The sequence below is a fragment of the Myotis yumanensis genome, unplaced genomic scaffold (genome assembly GCF_028538775.1).
Source record: "Myotis yumanensis isolate MYYU_CA2020_CCGP unplaced genomic scaffold, mMyoYum1.0.hap1 SCAF_2, whole genome shotgun sequence".
NCBI lineage: Eukaryota > Metazoa > Chordata > Mammalia > Chiroptera > Vespertilionidae > Myotis > Myotis yumanensis.
In genome coordinates, this window is record NW_027223753.1 from 171,037,310 (window position 1) to 171,059,322 (window position 22,013).

General features: G+C 41.8%; 1 protein-coding gene across 5 annotated transcripts in view; it reads right to left on the minus strand.

Moving 5' to 3' along the window:
- LPP (LIM domain containing preferred translocation partner in lipoma) overlaps positions 1-22,013 on the minus strand; it is a 669,364-nt gene that overhangs the window by 585,849 nt on the left and 61,502 nt on the right. For 4 of the 5 annotated variants that reach the window (XM_070406588.1, XM_070406590.1, XM_070406589.1 and 1 more), the window contains one exon: positions 11,387-11,514. The exons of the other annotated variant lie outside the window; for it this stretch is intronic. The gene's annotated coding sequence lies outside the window, so the exon portion shown is untranslated. The remainder of the gene's footprint in view (positions 1-11,386; positions 11,515-22,013) is intronic. 5 annotated transcript variants of the gene reach the window in all.

Sequence of the window (22,013 nt, forward strand, 5' to 3'; positions counted from 1 at the left end):
GTCCTACATTTACGAACATATAAAAGAAACACAAGATGTTACTTAACTGGCCTTGCTTTCCAAACCTCACTTCTTCAGAGGATCATTTGTAAGCTAGCTATTGGGGGCAGTCTGTTAACTAAGTGTTCACTTGATGTCTGGTTATGTGTCTGTCATGTCTGCAAGGACACAGAAGCCCTGGCCATGATCCTCCTGACAAAACAGGTCTGAGGAAGGAACTCCAAAGAAGGCAGACACTCCATCTCACCAGCAGACACTCCATCTCACCAGAGCAGCCCTGCCAGCTAAGTAGGACATACGATTTGATAGTGATGACTGGTACTTCTCCAAATAAAAGTTTCTTTCAAAGGATATTGCCGGTCTAAAAATCTAACTACTCAAAGTTGAGTGATTTGGGGCTAGGCTCTCAAACACTCTGAACATCAGTTTCTCTTTCTACAAAATAGAGCAGTCAGTTCAGTAAGTTGTAGACTTCCTACTGGCTCAAAAATGCTGTGTCTAATTATGAAGTTCCTACTGCCAAGTGATCTGCCCCTCTCTCTCTTAGTTTGTTCATCTCCATTCCTCTCTCTCTCTCTCTCTCTCTCTCTCTCTCTCTCTCTTTCACACACACACACACACACACACACACACACACACTCACCTTCTCCAGACCACCACCTTGGAAGGCAAGCTGCAAGCAATCCCTATCCACATTCCCCATCACTGCTTCTCTGCTTGAGATTTGACACCAATTTTTTTAAAATTAGTTTATGAGATAAAAATGAGATATACAAACACCACTTATACACAGACCTCACCTTGAGATTAGATCCTCTCTGCATTCCAGCAGCCTCTCCATTGTCCAGGCCACAGAGGCAGGCATCTGCCAGGGTCCCAGCTGCTCAAGTCCAATGGCCACCTCTTACTCCCTGAGTCCTTGAACAAGTCATTTTACCTCTCTGGACCTCAGTTTCCCTAACCATAAAATAAAGTGTTTGAGATAAAATAAATGCCAAAGTATCCACCAATTAAGACTTCTCACTCTAGAGCTCTGAAATGTCATTAGAAACCAAAGCAAAAAGTTACCTAAGCCCTCTATCTCCTATTGGTGTTTACCTACAGGGTCCCAGATAAATGGAAGTAACCTTTTGCATGATCTTGTACAACAAATAATAAAAGCACATTAATAGGGGCAAATACTTCTAATTTGTATTTGTTTATTTGTTTATTTCCAGGCTAAAGAAGTTGCAGGCAGCACCTGCCAGTTGTTCTGGAGAGTCCATGATGCACCCCCCCCCCCCAATCTTTTTTTTCACAATGGGCCAGAAGTTCAGAAACTATAAAGATGAAAGTCGGAAACCACACAGTAGAAATATGGAGCCTGAAATATTGAGAAAATAATTTACGGAAATAATATCCCTCTTTAAAACTATTAAGATATTAAGAAGGGCTCACATAAAGTAAAAATTAAATTGAGCACAGAAAAGACTGATTTGCCTAGGATCCCTTTCAGCCGTGTCATCATGTTTCTATTTGTTGCCCTCAACTGACATGGTTGGTCATTTGTTTTGTTTTAAATAAAATGGGGAAGCAACAAATATATTAAATTCATCTGCAAAAAACCCCCATATTTGCATGTGGAAAACAAATAAGTGGGTGCCTGAATGGGTGGTTAGGCATGCAATTGCCCATCTGCACCCAGGGCTCCAGCCTCCCTGCAGGTGTGCGATCTCCATTATGGAAGGCAGGCGACACACAGGAGGGAAAACAGTACCCTCCAAAACTGGACCTGCTTTGAGCTGACCCCCAATACTGTCCCAGCCTCCCATCTACTGCCCCTGTATCTTAAAGCTAAAATCAAGAAATACTTTATGTCACCCTTTTGTCAAACTTCTGGGGATTCTTTAAGTCACAAAGGCTTCTTTTTTTTCTGAGCATCTTCAATGTATACTCGGCAAATATTTACTGCTGCAACTATTTTTATGAGCATGGGTAACCTCCTCTCCAATACCATTTACCATGGCCACTGCATTCCCACCACACTGGCCACTTCACTTTTCTGGAATATACCCAGCATGCTTCTGCCTCGGGGCCTTTGCAATATTTTTCTCTCAGCCTAAAACATCCTCCCTCCTCTTATCTCAGGTTCACTGCCTCATGTCATCCAGGTTCCTGCTCAAGTGCACTCTTCTCAGTAAGACCTTCTCAGACCAATGAATTTAAATCTGTGTCCTCCCTATCCTCTGTGGCTTTAACCTGCTTTGTTCTTCTGAAAATAGGTTACAACCTAAACATTATATATTTACTCATATATATGAAGGTTTGCTTGATTCTGTTCAAGATTCTATTCCCACAGTAGGTGCTCAATAAACAGTTGTTAATGAGTCATCATCATTTGCAAACCACTACACTAGGCACCCAGGGTCCTCTTACGGAATAAGATAGGCTTAATGCTCTTAAGAAGCTTCTACAATCTAGTGGAAGAGGAAGACTAAAAGTCTGCTTATACAGCAGAGCACAGTGACAGGAATGTTCTAGGACGCATACACAAAGCACTCGGATGGTAGAGAAAAAGCAAATCGTTGACTATAGAATAGTCGTTGACTATAGGATTGAGGGCAGCAAACAGACAGAATTCTCTGGAAGTATCTTTTTAAAAAGCACAGAAACCATCCTCAAAAATACATCCAGTACAAAGATATCCTCAGCTAGCCTCCTTTCCTTCATCAATAATGCTAAATGGGACAAAAGATTGCCCAAGATAAGTCAGCATTTATGTGTGCCAAGACCATGGAGAAAGGAAGAGTCACTTTCATCCATAAAGCCTTCATTTAAAAAAGGAAATTATTTAAATGCACACAGAATGTCCCTTCTGAGAATTTCAGACGCTGCAGACAGGAAGGACCTTAAAGGACAAGCAGCCCAACTTCTTATTCCCTCTACAAGAAAACGTCAGTATCAGCCTCTACCTGCGAAGACAGAGTCTGTGTCCCCTTCCATGGCAGAGTCCTACTCTGCTCCTGCCTCCTCCATCCTCTTTCTCTCTTCTCCACTCTAACCACCTCCAGTTTATTTTTCATCACTCAAAGTGCTGTCTACCATCCTAGACTACTGCCCTCTTCCTTCCTCTCCTCTGTCTGTCTCTTCCACTATTCTAGGACTTTTCTTATTTTCTGTTTTTCAGCTGTGCTCTGCTGAGAACTAAGCCTTTTGTCTGGGTTAGGGGAGGAGCACAGAGTATCCAAAGATTCATGCGTTAACTCCATGAGCCCTAACCCAATAACACCCTGGTAGAGTCAACTAACTTCAAGACCTTGACTTTAAAATGCCATCCTTGACATAAATTAGAACAGTGCAAACATTATAACTCTTTGGAAACAAAGAAGACAAAGAGGTGAAAGGCATCTCCCGACCCCACTCCACCTCAAAAACATACAAAATTTGGGGAGCCTTGTGTATCCAATAGACCATGACCCCTTTAGTACTATTAGTATTTCCCAGCTTTTCAACTCCCATAGCCAGGCTGCATGAATAAATGTGAAATTAGAATATGTAGTTTTTAACCATCTCTATACCTGAGAATTGGATTCTAGCCACTACTTGCTATGTGACCTTGGGCAAGACATTTAAAGTCAGCAAATCAAAGCATCCCAAAAAATAAAGAAAAAAGACATCTCTAAATATCTAATCCAAAAATAGCCAAGAGACCTCTTGTATGCCTCCACTCTCTCTTCCCTTCCCCACCCACAGCCATTATAAATATTGCTAAATGATCATCGACTCTTTCCTACTCAGTCAGGATACAGCTTCAGAATCCTCAACACAGCACCTCAAGGAGTCACTACTAAGATGGGCCATTATCTCCTCATATCTCAGTGTTAGGAGCAGAACCAGAGCTACAAAGGCCCTTTCCCCTTAGTCTCCTAAGTTAGTCTCCTCTTCTAATGCTGATGTTCTGTGACTATTCTTTGGAGTGGGGAAAGGGAGCTTGCTATTATATGAAGTTGTAAGAAATACAGATAAAATGTTCCTAAGTAGAGGCAGAAGCTTAAAAAAAGATGTGGAGGTAGACTAGAGGAACATTGGAGCTGGCCTGAAGAATTTTGTTATCTGTAGGAACCAGAGCACTGTAACCATTTTTAGCAGAAGAAAATTCAGGATCAGGGAAGCATTTCCAGTAGAAGGAACAGCATGAGCAAAGGAATGGTGAGGACTGCCATGTGCTGAGAGGACCCTATAGACTGCTGAGCAGAGAGCAGTGGCCATCACAGAGGCCATAGACAGAGGGGGGGGAAAGGGAATGAAGATGATAAGATAAGATTAGAAGAATCAACCAAAGTCTTTGTGGTGTTTTAAATACTGATTTTTTTTAAATTGATTTAAAACCCTCAAGACTCATAAATGGGAAAAAAAGGTAAGAGAGAAGTGGAGGAAAAGTAAAAAAAAATATATCTCCATTCTCAATGGGAAGAAAAAAAAATATTTGCTATAAAATGTATTACAGGAACACTTTCATTATGTAAAAGCCTATTTTGTTTTCATGTCATTCTTAGATTACATCATAAAGTGGCTACAGCCGTCTTGTACCGTATAATAAATAAATCACTAGCTTAATTCTAGAACGAGCCAGAGCCCTAGACTTAAGAGGAAAATATTAGATCATTTTTAATAACTGATATAACTCAAGCCAGTCACCATTGAAGTAGAGTGAGATGATGTCATCCTAAAGAAGTCCAAAGAGAAGCCAAGGAGGGTCAGCCCTGGCCAGGTCTCAGAGAAGCTTCCACTTAGAAAAGAACAGGAGGCTGGTGGCAGTATACTAGACCATTTTATCATGAAAACCAACACTTACTTTTCAAGTAGAAATGCCCAAGAGGCCTTCCTCATGAAACATCATGCGTGAATATTTTATTCCCAGAAGTACTATTTTTTTTAAATACCAGAAAATGTGAGCATATTATGTCTGTATTCATGTCTTAGGAGCAAAACTGTAAATGTTAAGGCTTTTAGTTACTCAGGAAAACATGAAATCAGGGTGACATATGCAAATGCTACAGGTCTGATCCAAGCCAAGGGGACAATGTAGAGTGGGGACTTGGATATAATGACCTAACAGAGAAAAGAACTGAAGGGATTTTTAGCAGGTACAGATATGAAGGAGACCAAAAACTTAACATTTAATGGCCACCAACTACATACTTAGTACCCTCTGAGGGTACTATATATATAATGATGCTTTGTGAGCAAAAAAGGATCCTGAAGAAAGTGCTATTTGCCCCATATTTTAAGTATGGAAGCCTGTTTTAAAAAATAATTAAGTGACTTAAGTGAGATTACACAGTTAACACATGATAGTCTTCCTACTCCAAATTTTGCTTTACCCTCTTGTCTTCAACCAACTAAAACTATGTACAATGGACTTTCAATAAAAATCAAAAAAATTGATAAGAAACACCTTGAAAGCACTAAAACTATAAAAAAATATTGAAAGGGGTCATGGAAAGGGAAATAGTATTACATTCTGGCCAGTGACCATCTCAATAACCAAAGCTGGCTTTCCTTATGTTGGCAGTAAGGCTCCTAATGAGCTTGATCACCATTTTAAGTCTCCATTGCCATTGATTTTTTTAGGAATGTTAAGGTGGACTCTAAGGGAGCCTGTCATCTTATATAAAATGTACTGCCAATCTTGGTTTGATAAAAACTATTTTGGTAGGGGAAAGAGATGGATATTCTGGAAAAGAACTTTCTGCCATACAGAAGGTATTGGTTGAGGTTTTATATCCTACTCTGTCAGTCTCAGAGTAATAATGTTGTGTATTGGCTCACTGTTCTCAATACAAATGTTTTTCATAACTGCAGAGACATGCTATCAGAGCCAGGTAATACTGATTTATGCAACTTTTCAGGACACAGCAAGACCCAATAGGAGATGTAGACCCTGAAATTTACCTAGCTGGAAAACCTGAAGGCTCAAGACTCCGAATTTTGACCTGTTTTCCCCAATTTCTTTCTGGGACAGGATGGAGGTTGCAAAACACAGAGAAAGCATGCCTGGAAGTTATATGGACTGATAATGAAGCATAGACTGTGCGGAGAGGTAGAAGAGAAGCATTGGGCCAGAGTCAGAGGAGCCTTTGATGGTTGCTCCATGGCTACTAATGCTCTGTGGCCCAAGAAGAGGGTGTCCCCTCTCCAGGTCTTGGTGTCTCACTTGTACAGTAAAGACCTCAAGCGAGAACATTCAAAAATTTTTACCAAAGAAGCTCTAACTGTGAAGAAAAGTGAAAATGTAGAGGTATGGGAGCATAGCATTACTAGTAATTGAAAACTTGTGTTTTTCCTCTGAAAACCATGCCTATTTTGTACTCTATATATCAATGTTTCTATTAGGATTTTAAATGGAGTTTCATCCAAAAGTCTTCAAGTGCAATTGATTCGCAGAGGTGTGCTGAGTTCATTCAGTGGTTCCATGGAACTCCTACACTCACCTTAGCGCATGACCGTAACCTAGGCAGCTCCTAAGCTGGCCCCATATAAATGCACACCTGCTACTCATACCCTTGTGCAATCACTCTCCTTGAGTGTGGGTGGGCTGGATTGACTGACTTGCTTCTAGCAAATAGAATGAGGCACAGGGAACAATGTGTCACTTCCAGGATTAGATTACAAAAGGCTTTGGCTTGCATGCCTTGCTCACTCACTCTGAGGGAAGCCAGCTGCCATGTTGAAAGCTGCCCTATGGGGAGGCCCACATGGCAAGAAACTGAAGGTGGCCTCCAGCTAACTATCAGTGAATGAGGCCCGAAGTCCAACAACCAGTGAGTAACTGAATCTTGCCCACAGCCCTGTCAGTTTGGTATGCATCCCTCCACCCCCTTCCTCATTGAGCCTTCGAAAGAGACTGTAAGTCCAGCAGACACCCAGACTGCAACCTCTGAGAGACACCTTGAGGCACCCATCTAAGCTGCTCCAATTCCTGAGACAGAAACTGTGAGATAATAAGTGTTGTGTTTTTTGTTTGTTTTAAGGTGCTAAATTTGGGGTGATTTGTTATGCATCAATAGATAATAAAGACAGTATCCAAGTTTGAGATTATTTTAATGGCCCTACCAACTCTACCACTTCTCATGAGGCCTGGGCAGTAGACTATAAAAGATTCACTGTCAAAACTCTCAAAAAGGGACCTTTGTGCCCCATAATGCAGAGATGCTGTCTAGTTTAGAAACGCAGATGCAAGCATGCTCTGGCCATGTGGAGGTGGCCATGGAAATGTCAGTGCAGTTCAAAGTCAACAGACACATCCAGCTACAGTCCATTGGTCAGAATGAACTAGAGCCAGAACCACACATGCAAGATGAGAGACTCCTTCCTGCCCAGCTGTATTCTGCTATCCAATAAATCCACCCTTAGAATCTGCTCAGCCCTAGTGAGCCAAACTATAGGCACAGGCCCAACCTGCCAACCCCTGGGCTTATGTCATAAGGCTCCATGGCTCACTGAGAACTTCTGAGAGCAGATTCTCTCCTCCTGAAAACCTTTCCCAATGGTCTCAATTATTTCGACTCTCCCAACCTTTCACATAAGCCTCACGAGATCCGAGCCTATAAATCACTTACCTTGATTTTCCAAGCACCTAATGTGAGACCTGAAACATACGTGGTGATTCCTGAATGTGTGTTATAAACAATACTTCTCTAAGGTATATTTCACTGTCTTTCTCTCTAACTAGACTGTAAGCTTCTTGAGGTCAGGGACTGTGCCTATTTCACTGTGATGTCCTGAGGTTCACTGACTTCCAGACAAACACGGAGATCAGGGCAGAGAACAAGCATACTTGCTGTGAACATGGGTAGATACTTGGCAGCAATCTACAAAGGACTCTTGAGGCTCTCCATCCATTCAGCATCAGACCCTTTCTATTGTACAGTAACCTAATGAAAATTCCTCTGACCTCCACAGCCCTCCTCAAAGTACAGGTGTCTGCACTCTCCTCAGGTCAGGAAATAGAAGAATGTGAAATTAAAAGGCAGAAAGCAAGAAAGAGAGAAAGAGAGCTCTTCCTTTTACTTTCATGGACAGCAAACACCTCATACAAGACATCCCTGGGCTAGAGAAGAACAAAAAGTCTCAGGAGGCTGAATGGTTCCCTGCTCAGACCCAGCAAGTCCTTTTGCAATTTTTGAAGCAATAACATAGAAGCAGCGAAAGGTGACCAAGCAGATGGTCACACATGCCCAAAAACCACCTGACCAAGTAATTGTAGGAAGTCAAGACATTCACCTCTCAAAGTCAAGTGGAAGTGACCAATGTTTTGCTTCCAGCAGAGACTACTACCTGATTATTCTGAGAACCAAAGAGGAAATATTAAAACTGAAAGCCCTTGGCTACCGTCAACAATTATACACTAGTATCAACAGAGGAAAATAATTTCCTTCCTGACTCCCACTGGGCCAGTCACGCCTGGAGCAGAAGGTGTGATTAGCTAATCAAACAAAGAAAGAGCCAACCGGTTAGACTGTAGTTTCTAGGGTTTTTCTCAAGCACTGATGCTTCATCTCTGATCTACCTTGTTCCACCTCCTACTGTCTAGAACAAAAATAAATATGGAAAGTAATAATAATACACTATTTCATGTCAATATCAACCTCCATCATTGAGCAAGATTGCAGATCTAACTCCTTTCCAATACTGAGAACACATCAGTGCCTATCTAACCTTGGTGATGATGGTGGTGCAGGGTTAGACAAAAGAACATACATTGAGCATGTCCTATGTACCAGGTAGGGCACTGAGGGCTACACGTTAGATCATCTTATTTTTCTATATGTTCAAGAGGAGTCTTTAAACTAAAGAATGAAACAAATGTAATAACCTGTCGTGTATGGGCCACACTTTATAGTTTGCAAAACAGGTTAGCATCTATCGACCCATTTGATCTAAACAAACATGAGAGGTAGACAGGACAATGATTATTATTCCTAATTCTCAGATCAGGGAAACGAAGGCAGAGGGACCTTGTTCTTTTAGGGTTGCACATCTAATCATTGTAAGACCTTCTGATACCCCATCCCATCATATTTGTTGCCTTTTTATGAACTCACAAACTTTTTTAAGCCATACTGGTCCCAAAAGCCTTTTTCTGTCCAGTCATTTCTTCACCCTCATAAAACCATGCAGTCCAGCCTCATCTGTGCTAGAACTCCTAAAATACTCCCACAGAGAACTTGCCAGTGCCTGAGGGACCACCCATAGGGAAAGGAACACTCACTGCCTTTGGATTTCTTCTTTCTCTCCATGAAAATGCATTGTGCACCGACCATGTGCCAGACATCCCACGAGACTCTGGGGAAAACTCATGAACAAGAGATGCTGTCTCTCGTTTGACTGGGTTTTCTAGCCTGAAAGCCATAAAGTTCTCCAGGCTCTCATTCCTGTAACAGTTCCTGGTGGGATATCACTTCCGGTCCTCTCAGCATCCTCGTGAGGATGGTCCCGTTGGCTCAAGTCCCTTTCAGAGGATGAGGTGAGGACTAAAGTCTGACACTCTAGGGAAGCTCTGAATAGAGGTTGATAGTGACTCACATAGCTTTAGTCCTCTCTCCCCTTCCTAATAGCATCCAGATGTTCTTTTGAGGGACCATCACATCGCACTGTGTAGCTGCCATGAGGTCGGGGAGGTATTGTTTTAATATTCAGAGCAGAGCCTCAGGTCATACATGCCAATTAGCACAGTGTCCTCCTTGTGGCCTCAGTGACTGGTGCAGAGGTATGCAGTTACCCAAGTCTATGGGGATATGGCAAACAGGGCTCTCTTTCCCCAAATGGCAAGTGAGCAGCCATCTCCTGACCATGAGATGAAACATCCTGACAATGAAGCCAACACATAGAAGAGGGCAGAACAAGGAGCACAGCATAGATACAACTGTGCCTGCTCAAACTAGGCCTGATGCCCACATCACCTCTAAACTTGCTGGTTTCCAGCAGGGAACCCTCCCCCCCGCCACTTGAATCTAGATAACACTCTGTTCAATGCAGCTTAAGGCTGCATCAGTGAGGACAAAAGCCACTGTTGGCTCATAAATTAGCTTACAGACAACAAAAATTCCTTTTGTCTCTTTCAGCTCACTCCTGTTTAGGTACTCTCTCCCACTCTACCATTGCAAACTAGATTTTTTTTTTTATCCAAATGCAAGGCTTCATATTCATCACAATTTATTTCTAACATTGAAAAAAAATTCAGAAAATAGAACAGGTAACAAAGATCCACATTGGATGCTTAAAAAGTATGCTTGGGATAAAGCATTCAAAATCATGCTTGAAATTTTAACAGGCTACACTCTTTAAAAGTCACAGCCATGGTTTCCAGCCTTTTATCTTATGCAGATCCATAGGTGTAGAAAGTCTGTTGTTCTTTTAAGATACATTAATGAAGAAAAAAAGGGCAATGAAATGTAACTGTAAACTGAGCCACACTTTTAAATAAAGTTAGGTTTTATCAATCACAACAGTATCTGCTTTGTTTGGAAAAACTACATCATAAGCATGGTAAGCCATATTATGTAGTCAGTATAAAGTCAGTGGTTGGGGCACAGACAGACTGGCCCTCAAGATGGAGACCACAGATCTAGAATTCTAAATAGAACCCTGTCCCAGAATTCCCCAGCTACTTGCCTCAAGTCTCCCCACAGCCCAGGGTAGCCCACAGTATTAATTCTTCCTACTACCCCTCTTTTCTAGAACATGATGTTCTATTCTACCCTCTAAACACAGAGGAATTCCAAAACACAAGGGAAATCTTACTTTACCTGGTCGGTCACCAGTACCCTTTCTGAATGTGCAACAGGATTCAAACTCAGACCCTTTAACACAGTGTTCAACCTTTTGCTTAAGCAAAGTTAGCCTCCCCTACCTGAATGGATTGTTGTGAAAATAAGATGAAATCACAGAAGAAGCACCATATAAAGGGGTTTAAAAAAACACTCAATAATATTACTTTCTTTCATCACAGATGTCCATAAAACTGGTCATTGACATTTTCATTTTGGTCTTTCAATTTCAAGAACACTTTCCTCCATGCCAAAGGAGAAAGAAGGAAGCAATACAATTATCAGCCACCGGAAATCATCATTTCTCCAAATTTTCTTCCAGTCTCTCTTCAAGCCAACTTCTAAGAGCTGAGTCCTGCCTTTTCTTTGCCACACATTTTATTAGCATTATTATATTCCATCCATTGCCAATGAAATTAGCTTAAGAAAAAAAGAAAGAACATTTTGGTTCTCCTCTAGTTCTTCGTCCATGTTAATTATTAGTGTCATGCTTTCCTTAAATGGAAAACACTGAGTTTTAAAACATGCACATTGACTATAAAAAGGAAAAGTCTTCTTTTCTGCATAGGACTTACCAATTGAAAAAGAAATCTCTTCCCTCCAATGAGTGTTCAGTTTAGGAAAAGCCCTAAACTGAGAATCAGATGAATGGATTCTGTCTTCAGTTCTGTTGCTGAGCCTCAGTGATCCCACCTATGGAAAACTGGAAAAGAAGGTTGCTCATGAATTTCTAGTATCTTAGCAGCTTTAGAACTTCCGGGTTTATGAACTCACTGACCAGGCAATAGTGAGAAGGATGCCAGGCTTGAAACCCACAAATCTAGTGGTTCACCTCTATTCCTCCTAAGCTCCTGGCACTTGTATTTCACTAATTTGTCTCAGAAAGGTGGAGAAAGAGAATGCCAGTCCCCCAGTGTTCATCCTCAGCTGTCCTAGGAAAATAGCTTCATGGTAATATCACAGATGAAAGAGACAGATCAATTAGTTAGATACATGTTAGGTAGGCAAGAAAAAAAGTTAATAGCAAAATCTGAACTACAACAAATAAAAAGAAACAAGGGATATAAGTTTGGAGACACATTTCTAACTATAGGAGCAAGCAAGCCCTCTGAACCTTGCCTGAAAAGTAAGAGCAAGTGAATAGCAGAGAGCTAGACAATCTTGACACTTGCCAGGAAATCCTCATTACAGGTTTCATTTAATTAAGAGCTATTACTATTTGCTAAGAATGATGTAATATATATTCCAATACACACAGATGCCGAAGCAGCTGGCTGCTTTAAATGTGTCTTTTATATGCAGGAGAGATCCACATACTAGAAAAACTACTAATCCCATTTTCATTGTCATCATTTTAGATATTATTAAATCAATCATACAATTGTTTCATGTATATTTTCTCATTCAGTCTTCAAATATCCATATAAGATCAAAGTTGCAGGATCTAAATAAAATAACCCACATCAGCTCTCCCACTGACAGGAGGAGAAGCTGGGGCCAGAGCAAGGAGGTGGCCACTACAGGACCCCACCATGAGTGCCAGACAATCCAGGGCTCCAGTCCAGGGTTTGTCCACTAGACCCAGTGACTGCCACTTTGACAGAGGGTAGGAGACTCATTGGGCAAAGGGACTGTCCATTGGTCACATAATAGGCTTTGGAGCACAATCCCAAGTCCCATACTCAAGTCTCTGAACACCTGCTTCAAAGCTCTCAGAGTACAGCCCTACAGCAGAAAGAATTAAGTTAGACAACAGCATACTAGTAATCAAGATGAGCCCAACAGAGCAATGAGTTTCCTGAGAACTAGTGGTTTTCAAGAACATTAGAATTCTCAAAGCCATTCCACTGAAATGAGAGAAAGGCATAATTTCAAACTTGCTGAGGAATGAAGAATGAGGAGGCCAGTACTGGACCTGTGGACAGCATGGTCATACAGAAAAAAGACAGCCTCCACTGGCAAGGCCCAGGAAACCTAAGCTTCTCCTTGCAGAGGGAGATTTAAATCAGAGCAGTTTCTACAACTGCCACAGCGGGTGTCTGACTTCCCAGATTTCTATTCCCTGAAAGGCAAGGCTCTCCAACCTTGGCCCTCAGGCAACCTTTCACACACTTGCCAGCTTCCCTCAAATGCACAAATGAAAGTGGCCTCACTTTTCCATAGTCAACTTCTCTTTTAATATTTTTTTTCCATAATGAGAACAAGTAGCTTTGCTGAAGAAGGGCTGTGAAATGATTGAAGTTCTCATGCAAACAAACCATTAACAGAGTTCAAATGCAATTTAAATTACCAGTTGTTAAAGAGCTCCTCAATTTCGTGGTAAGTTTCCAAGGAGAATTACATGCTATATACTATTTAATTGGTTGTTTTCTATTTTTTAACATCCATTTATCCCCACCACCACCCTTATATTTCAGAAGTGTCTATAAAAGCTTCCCTTTAAAAAATTATATATTGTTGAATAGATTAAATCTAAAGATTGAAAAGTATCAAAGAAACAGCTGCAGAATTAGGCCGCTCAGCAAAATTGATGGTTTTGACACCATAAATCATGCAGAAATTTTAAATCTTAGGAGTCATCTTGTAGTACCGTCATTTTCACAGATGAAGACACTGAGACCCCTAACAGGAAAAGGAAGGGTTGACTCAAAGTTCTCTCACTGGTCAGTGACAGAATCAAGATGAGAACCATGGCTCTTAACTCCCAACCCTGTGCCTTCTCTTCCCACCACCAAATGGTTGGAGGAGATGATGGGAAATATTCAATGAATTTTCCACCCATAAAAGAAAATACAAAGTCTTCTTCAAACAATCCTGACCTCAAAAGCAGAGGTGGAGAAAGGCAAATATCTTCTAAAAAAAAAGGAGAAAAAAGAAGTAAAGGCTGATGAATGAGTGCAATCCAAGGAGTTCAAAATGAGCAGATTCTTTGAAGGAAAAGTCAAGACACTCATCTAGCTTCACTAATCAAGTATGAGACATTGAGACTGCCAATGTCCACTGCTTTATCCAGTCTGGAATGAGGGCCTGCCCCTGAAGTGAGAGGATAAAGGATAAACAAAGTCAAGCAGGACTTGTCACATCTGTAGATAGAAAGGATTTCTGGAGGTCATTGTAAGTTCAGGATGAAGTTCAAAGCTTGATATTGGATTTATGTAAGTTCTACTTTCTCTAAGCTTGAGCTTCCCTGTCTGTAAAACGGGGCTATTAGCCATCAGGGAGATTGTAATCATGTCCTGGGATTCCATATCCAGCATGCACAGCACGGAGCCGGCACAAAGTCTGCATTAGAACCTTGACTGCTAAAGTTTTTATAATGTCTCAAAGCATGTTTCTGCCATTCTAATTATATGAACTATATCTGAGTCTTACAAGCCATGTATGTTCCCTAAGTGTGTTAGAGGCCATATATCCCCTGACTCTAAATTAATTTCTTTTTCATTCAAGAAAATAAAATAAAACAAGTGCATGAAAACAAACATCCAAGCATTTTCCTTCAAAGAAAAACCTTGGGGAACTATTTTAAAATGGCCTTCAAACGCAGTTTATGAACTGTACAGCAGAAAAAAAATTCCAATTTAATGTCCAGAACCTCATTTAACCTGCCCACCAACCTTACAAAAAAGATTTCCCAATTATCCCTTGGGGAAACTAAGGTCAGGGAGATTAGGCAAGGTTTCAGGACTAGGGAACATGAAAGCCAGTACTTGAACCCTAGTCTTTGAAGAGTAAGAAATGGTAAAGCCAGTACTTGAACCCTGGTCTTCTAAATAAAGCTCCATGACACAGGTTTTATTACTTTGCACTTACAACCTTACTATGTACAGCTATTCTACTACATATACCTAAAAAACAAAAAACAAAAAAACTCTTCTGCTATTTTTACATTTCGAGGAGGAGCTTTGGGATAAAGAAGTAAAAGCTTAACTTTCAAACCAAAAAAAAAAGTTAATATTAGAAGCAGATAGATCCCTCCTGAATTCTACCTTCCTGTTATGTTCTTAAATGAAGTAAGCTCAGAGCCCTGGCTCTAAGCAGACATCTGCTCAGTATATGGGAAAACAGGCCTGAGAAAGGTTACCAATGAGTTGATATCAGGCCAATTCAAAGAAGGAATTCAAATAACTGGGCTCACAATGAAACAAATCACCAATAACTATATAGTATGTGCTTCTGAACACCACTCAGATGCAAGTGTTAGCTAATAGGATGTCATGTGCCCCGCATTCAGAGGTGCACAAAAGAGACGCCTGCTAGCACCTCTTGTCCTTAGGAAGGCACAGTGCATGGACCTAGCAGGTGTAGGCACTTAGGCATGCTTTGCACTCTCAAAGAGCTCATAACCTGACTGGAGACATGCTTGAATACACACAACAAAAAGAAGTGTGCAAAGCACAAGTACATGCAACGTTGTTTGGAGGGTCTGGAAGAGCTCTGCAGATGACTTCTAAACTGAGCCTGAACACCCAAGAGGATTTCCACGTATGAGGGGGAGGAAATAGGCCCAGAGAACACGATGTGCTAAGGCCTTAAGGAGGACAAGTTCAGGGAGTTCTTGGGGAAAGTGACTAATCTGATGAGGCCAGTGGCAGCGCACATGGAGGGATGCAGCAGGACATGAGGATGGAAAAGAATGTTGCGGCCAGAACATGGAGGACCTGTGTGCCAGGCTAAAATACTTGGATCTTGAGACTCACGGATATGGCACTTTGAGAAATGACTCAAGAGAAAGTTAAATGGTAGTACTATCTTTTTAAGAATGGAATCGCCTTTCCATGGTCAGCGCTCAAGCATAGCAATGGCGGAACTTTTTAAAGGAGCTTCCTCTGAAAGGCCCCACCCACAGAGAAGTCAGAAGAGTAAGTGGCTCTCAGAGTTATCCCAAGTGTCCCAAACCCGCAACTCCATGGACCCTTTCCTCTCATCTAGAAGTCTCACCCATGGAAGACCCAGGAAAGAAACTAAGTATCATGTTCCAAGCAGGATTTCCACTCTACCTTGAGGCTTAGGGAAATGCCAGCACTGCCCAACTTGGCAATGGGAAGAACCAGCTGAACATAGGCTCTAGTCTAGCCTCTTTCCTGTCACTGAAGTGGCAGGAGCCAGAGGCCTATCCAGCAAGTACTGCATGTGTCCAAAGCTCCATACCTCAAAGCTTCCAGCCAGGCCTGGCACTGTGTGACTGGAACCTTCCACTAGGAACGAGCCTGCACTCATGTCACCAGTTAAATTGTGTGGAATCCCTTCCCTTAAAGGAGCTTTTGCAGCAGATCCCATATGTCAAAGACACAGGCAAGATGTGATTCCCTTCCTGCCTTTCAGGAACTCCCAGTCTGGAAGGAGATAAAATATCAACAGAGTAGGAGATGGCAAGTGCCTTAGAGGAAGCACAGATAACAATACAATCCTCATTATAATCCTATTACTTGGTGTGATTATTTATACCCATTTGACAGATGAGAAAACTTAGGCTCAATCAGGTTAACTACCTTGATAGATCACATAGCTTGGAAGTATCACAGCCAAAATTTGAATCCAGATGCTATGCTCATAAGCACCATAGAGATTCTCTATTGCCTCAGAACCCATTGTGCAGTGAGTTAGCAGAAGAGAGAACCGACAGATCACTTCCAGTGTGGGGGATTGTGGATGGTGGGGAGTATGGACAGTGAGGAGCAGATGATCAGACATTACTTCAGTCAGAAAGTATGATCTGTGCAGAAGTGTATAGGAGCAGCTGGGTGTCTATCATTTAGGTGGGAGAGGTCCTCTCTGGCTAAAGGAACAGCATGAGCTAAAGCATGACGGTGAGAAAATACAGGGTATTGGGAGGAAGGGCAGGGAATGTGGCTGACTTAGGGATGAGTGAGCAAGAGCATCAAGGAAGTTCACAGTCTAGATATGATGGGCTCTGGATTCTAGGGTCAGGAGTTACTATTTAATGCAAAAAATACTAGGAAAATTTATAAATCACAAAATAAATGTAGAGTCAGAGTGTACAGCTAAATATATTAGGAAAATAATAAATGTCTCAAAGCAGAAATATGGTGTGGTTTCAGCTTGGGATTCTGGGCCCCTGTGTTAAGACCATGTAGTAACTTTTCAGAACCTGGGCCAAAATCAAGAATAGCAGGCCTTCAGATCCCTCCAGGTCAAAGGACAGAGGGACACTGTTCGCTGGCAATGACTTTGGGAGTTAGGACTTCTATACCTATTTTGTAGATCCTGATCTTCTTGAGAAGAGTCCCTACAGGTCACTAAAGGAATCCCATGCCCTGGCTGGAGCATAAGTACCCCTCGTTGGTAAGCAGAGCATAGAGAACAGGACGGGAGTTGTAGAATCAAAAGACCTGCACTTGATTCTTGGAATCTCCACAAATTAACTAGAAAATCCTTTTAATAAATGCACAGTTTCCTCATTTGTAAAACGAAAATGATCAAACGTATATAGCTAGATTCTTATGAGGACTAACAATTTACTCATGAGATCAAATATAAAAATTTGTGTTTCTACATGCAGGCTGACATGTTAAGAATAGGTGCTCCCCCTGAAAGCCACTGTGTTGATAGGGGTAAGAGAAGACTGGCCTCATCCTCCTGGTGAAAATCTAAATCTGGAGTTGTCGACAATTTTTCCCCCTGTTGAAAATTGAGCTGTATTCCCCAGGCAAGTCATTACATCTTTTGTGCCAAATTGTTTTCATCTTTTAAATGACCCAGTAATCCCACTTTGGGCAATATACAACAGGGAATAATCCAAAAGGAAAAAAAGAAGGCAATTTGTTCGTAGATGTTATTCATGGTGCTATTTCTAGCTCTTTATATATCCCTCTATTACAGCACTTATCTCTCTGTGCTGTAATTATCCACTCCCCTTCCAAATGCCTCCAAATTATCTTTGAATCAATCCCCAGCACCTAGCACAATGACTGGCATACAGTAAGAACTCAATAAATGTTTGTTGACTAAATGAATGAAAGAAAAATTTTAAAGAAATTCAAATGAGCAAAAACAAAACACTGTTTTTAAGAGATGAAATGAAGAATCTTTAAAAAACTGGTATCTATAGATGGCAAACTATTTGAAGAGGAGTTAGTGAAGAAGCCTCAGGAGTGAATTTCAGATGATTTAATTTACAATCTCTGAGCATCTCCAGGCTTAGGCTGAGTGTAGTACAAGATTAACAAGAGACACCCAGGGGCATGAGGTTACATGGTGGCCAGAACACAGGGCTCTATCTTAAATTCTCACTACCTTACGTTGACTGAATCGCCTAACTTCTTTGAGACCAGTTTATCCACTGAAAGGGAGAGCATTTACTGGAAAGCCCAGCACATTAAAAGGAACTACATGGAGCTGGCAGGGGCCAGCAAGTGTAAATTCACTTGTAAATGAAAGAGGAGGTCTGGGAGGTGCCCTTGGATGGGGGTCCTCAAGCCAAGGTGGGGCTTTGAAGCCCTAGTTCTTCTGGGCACCTACTAAGCCTTCCAGGCCCATCTTACAGGTTGGTTGGTCCAAGGCTCCTCACCAGGGAGTTCACTGGAGGCAGGAAATCTCTACAAGAACAGACGACACATCAAGGAAAAACACTAAGTTAAATATGGCCCATAAAGTCAACATCTCTCTGAATGTCCCGTATTCTTGGTGGGAAAGAATGCTTTGTACAAATATCCAAGGAGAGCAAAGGAAGCGGCCTGTTCTACTGGGCTTATTTTCGGGCATTCCAGCTGCTCTCAGCCAGGAAGTCAGAGGCAGGAAGCCACTGCCCTCCATTCATTGGCCAGACGGTCCAGGTTAGAAACCAAAGCAGGGAGCACAGACTCCTTAGTCCGGATCAGCTTCAAGTCTGTGCGGCCCTCACTGCACATGTTTTCACCTCCATCAGGGTCTCCCAGAACCCTGCTCATTGAGCTTGACACTTCCCAGAAGGATACTGTACTTGACATCTTGAAGACAATCCCCCCAAAACATGACATGAACTCATCCCCTTCTCTCTGACCCCACTTCTACCACCCTAATAAAAATAACTGGGTGATTGCAAGAGTCTCCTCCTAACTTTGTTTCTTCTACTCTTGCCCCCACCGTGAAATCCATTTCCCCTTACAGCAGCCAGAACGATGCTGGTAAAACATAATTAGATGCTTCCAACACACTTAAACACAGGTCCCAACCTCCATTCTAGCTTACTAACACCTACCAGCCCCTCTTTGTTTTTATCTCAGCTTTTTCCTCCTGTAGCCCACTATCTCCTAGCTCACTGGGCTCCTCGGTTCCTCAAACACAAAACCATTCTCACTCCGCAATCTTTGCACTGACCATGCCCTTTGCCTACAATGCTGTTTCCCTGACTTTTATTGATCTGGCTCCTTGTCATTCAGATCTCAACTTAAACAATCACCTCCCAGAGCCCTTCCTCCACTCCCTCAGTCAAAGCACCCAGGGTGAATCCTCCTAAGTGTTCCTTATCATTCCCTCCTATTTATGTGTTTGTTTATTATCTGCCTCCTCCACATACCCCTACTGGAATGCAACCGCCCAGGATCAGTGTTTCTAGTGTCTTTTTCTTCACTCTAAACTCAGTGCTGGATCAGTGCCCAGAACAGTACAGGCACACAAGTGGGAATCCAATAGAGATTTAATAAAACTAGACAAATGCATGCCACGAATGAAAGAAATCTTACAAACTGCTGAAGGGCAAGGAGCCCAGGCCTGTGGCTAACACCTTGGGCTAGGAGTCAGGCATGGATAATGAATGCTTGCACTCTGTAGCTGTAGGCATGTGGGCAAGTTTGCCCACTTCTCTAGACCTTACGTTTCTCAAGCAAAATGGGGATGACAGCACCTGTCTTGTGGGAGTGCTGGAAGAATTGAAAGAGATAAATCATGTAGAGTGCCCAGCACAGAGCTTAGCACAGAAGAACTGTTCACTGTCATTGCCAACAATCCCACCTTCCAGGTAGCAAAACTGAGACTCAGAAAGGACCAAGCATCACCGCTGGAGTTAGACACTGAGTGAGCAGCAGAGCCAGGTCAGAAACGCACATCTTCGGTCTTTGTCCACAGATCAGCTGTTCCTCTGACATAATTACAAAACTTCTTGATATCATGTTACTGGTTTACATATTTCACCTCGTTTCAGAAAGTATCTAAAGTACCTGACAAAAGATACACATAGTCCATGTCTTTTTTTTTTTTTTTTTATTGCTTAAAGCATTACAAAGGGTATTACATATGTGTCCTTTTTTTTTTCCCCCGCCCTTGACCATGTCTTTTTTTTAAGTGAAAAAAACTATGGGATGAGAGAAGCAGATCGAAAAATAAGGTGAAGAAAGGGGACAAAAAATAGAAGCCATAAGTCTCATACTATTTGTTACAAGCAGGTTTCAGATTTGGTCCTCAGATTCCCAGAAGCCAATACAAAACCAGAAAATACCTGGGGAGATTCCTTTAGAACACCTGGCTATTGAAATGACACAGCAATGTGTGAAAAGGTGCCACTCTCCAGTTGAGAACCCATTATCTGCTTCCTCCTGACCACACTGCTGGGTTCAAATCCCAGTTCCACTACTGAGGGCATGACCTTGGGCAATCTACTTAACTCCTTGAAGCCTCGGGTTCTTCTTTCATAAATGGAGGTTAAAAAAATACCGTACCGCTCTAACCAGTTTGGCTCAGTGGATAGAGAGTCGGCCTGAGGACTGAAGGGTCACAGGTTCGATTCCGGTCAAAGGCATGTACCTTGGTTGCGGGCACATCCCCAGTAGGGAGTGTGCAGGAGGCAGCTGATCGATGTTTCTCTCTCATTGATGTTTCTAACTCTCTATCCCTCTCCCTTCCTCTCTGTAAAAAATCAATAAAATATATTTTTTTAAAAATACCGTACCTAAGTGTATAAAAAATGAGGTATATACATACAAGGGAATATCATCTGTCCTTTAAAAAGAAGGAAATTCTGATACATGCTATAATATGAACATCGAGGAGATTATTCTGAGTGAAGTAAGCCATTTCACTAAAAGATCAGCACTATATGATTCCACTTATATGAGATACCTAGTGTAGTCAAACTCTGAGAAAGAGAAGGTAGAAGAGTGGTTGTCAGGAGGTGGCAGGAGGAGAGAATGAGGAGTTAATGTTTCAATGGGTACAGAGTCTCAATTTTGCAAGATGAAAAGTGCTCTGGAGATATTGGTTGCATAACATGTGACAGTACTTAACACTACTGAGCTGTACACTTCAAATGGTTAAGATGTAAATGCTATGTGTATGTTACCAAAATTAAAAATAATTTTTTGTAAAGTATATACTCATAGGTAGCTGTAGTAGTGACTATATGATTTAGGTCAAGTGCTTAGCACCAAGCTTGACACCAGGAAGAAAGCAATTTATATCAGTTCCTATTAATAGGAGTAGCATTCACATCAGTACTACTGACTCTAACCTTGTAGTACCCCTGTCCATCAGCACCACAGCAGGAAAACATCCCAAGCCTTCATGCTTTAAGGCAGCTTCCTTCCACATGTGAGCAAGGCCACCAATCCCCACCCAGCCACAGGCTATGGAGAAGAAGACAGAATTCATATAGGTACCTGGGGGATCTGCTCAAGTCCTGCCTCCCCAGGACTTCAGAGCAGCTTAGAGAATTGCTTTCCCTATTTTCAACACTGACCAGAACAAACGGAGGTCTCAGAGCACTTTCCTTGCTCTATTAAAATCTGCCACACAATGCCACTAGCATCAAAGTGCTTCCCCAAAACACATCTCCATCATCTTCCCTGCATTTGAGCAAGCCCCCACCCCCACCCTAAGTTGATCGGAAACTGAACTGACCACAAAGAGTTGCTCATTATGGCATCTGGTGCACTGTATTGGGGCGGTGCCCTCTTGGTCTGTTGAATGCTGCCACTGCACCAAAGGCTAAAAGTCTGTGTGTGTGTGTGTGTGTGTGCGCTTAAAATCTATTCAGAATCAGAGCTCACTTTTGAATGTGAGGGAATAACACTCCAGAATTCTTGCAGCTTCAAGAATAGTAATAGAGGCTTAGATAGAAAGCCTTGCTCGACTTCTTTCAAGGCCCGTTCACAATTTCCACTGACACAGATAAAACTGAAATAAAGGGCTCCAATATTTAGTTCTGCCTTTTGGAAAAGCTATCATCCCCTTTCAGAAAAGAAAAAGATATAGGCAGCAAAGCAGATCAGA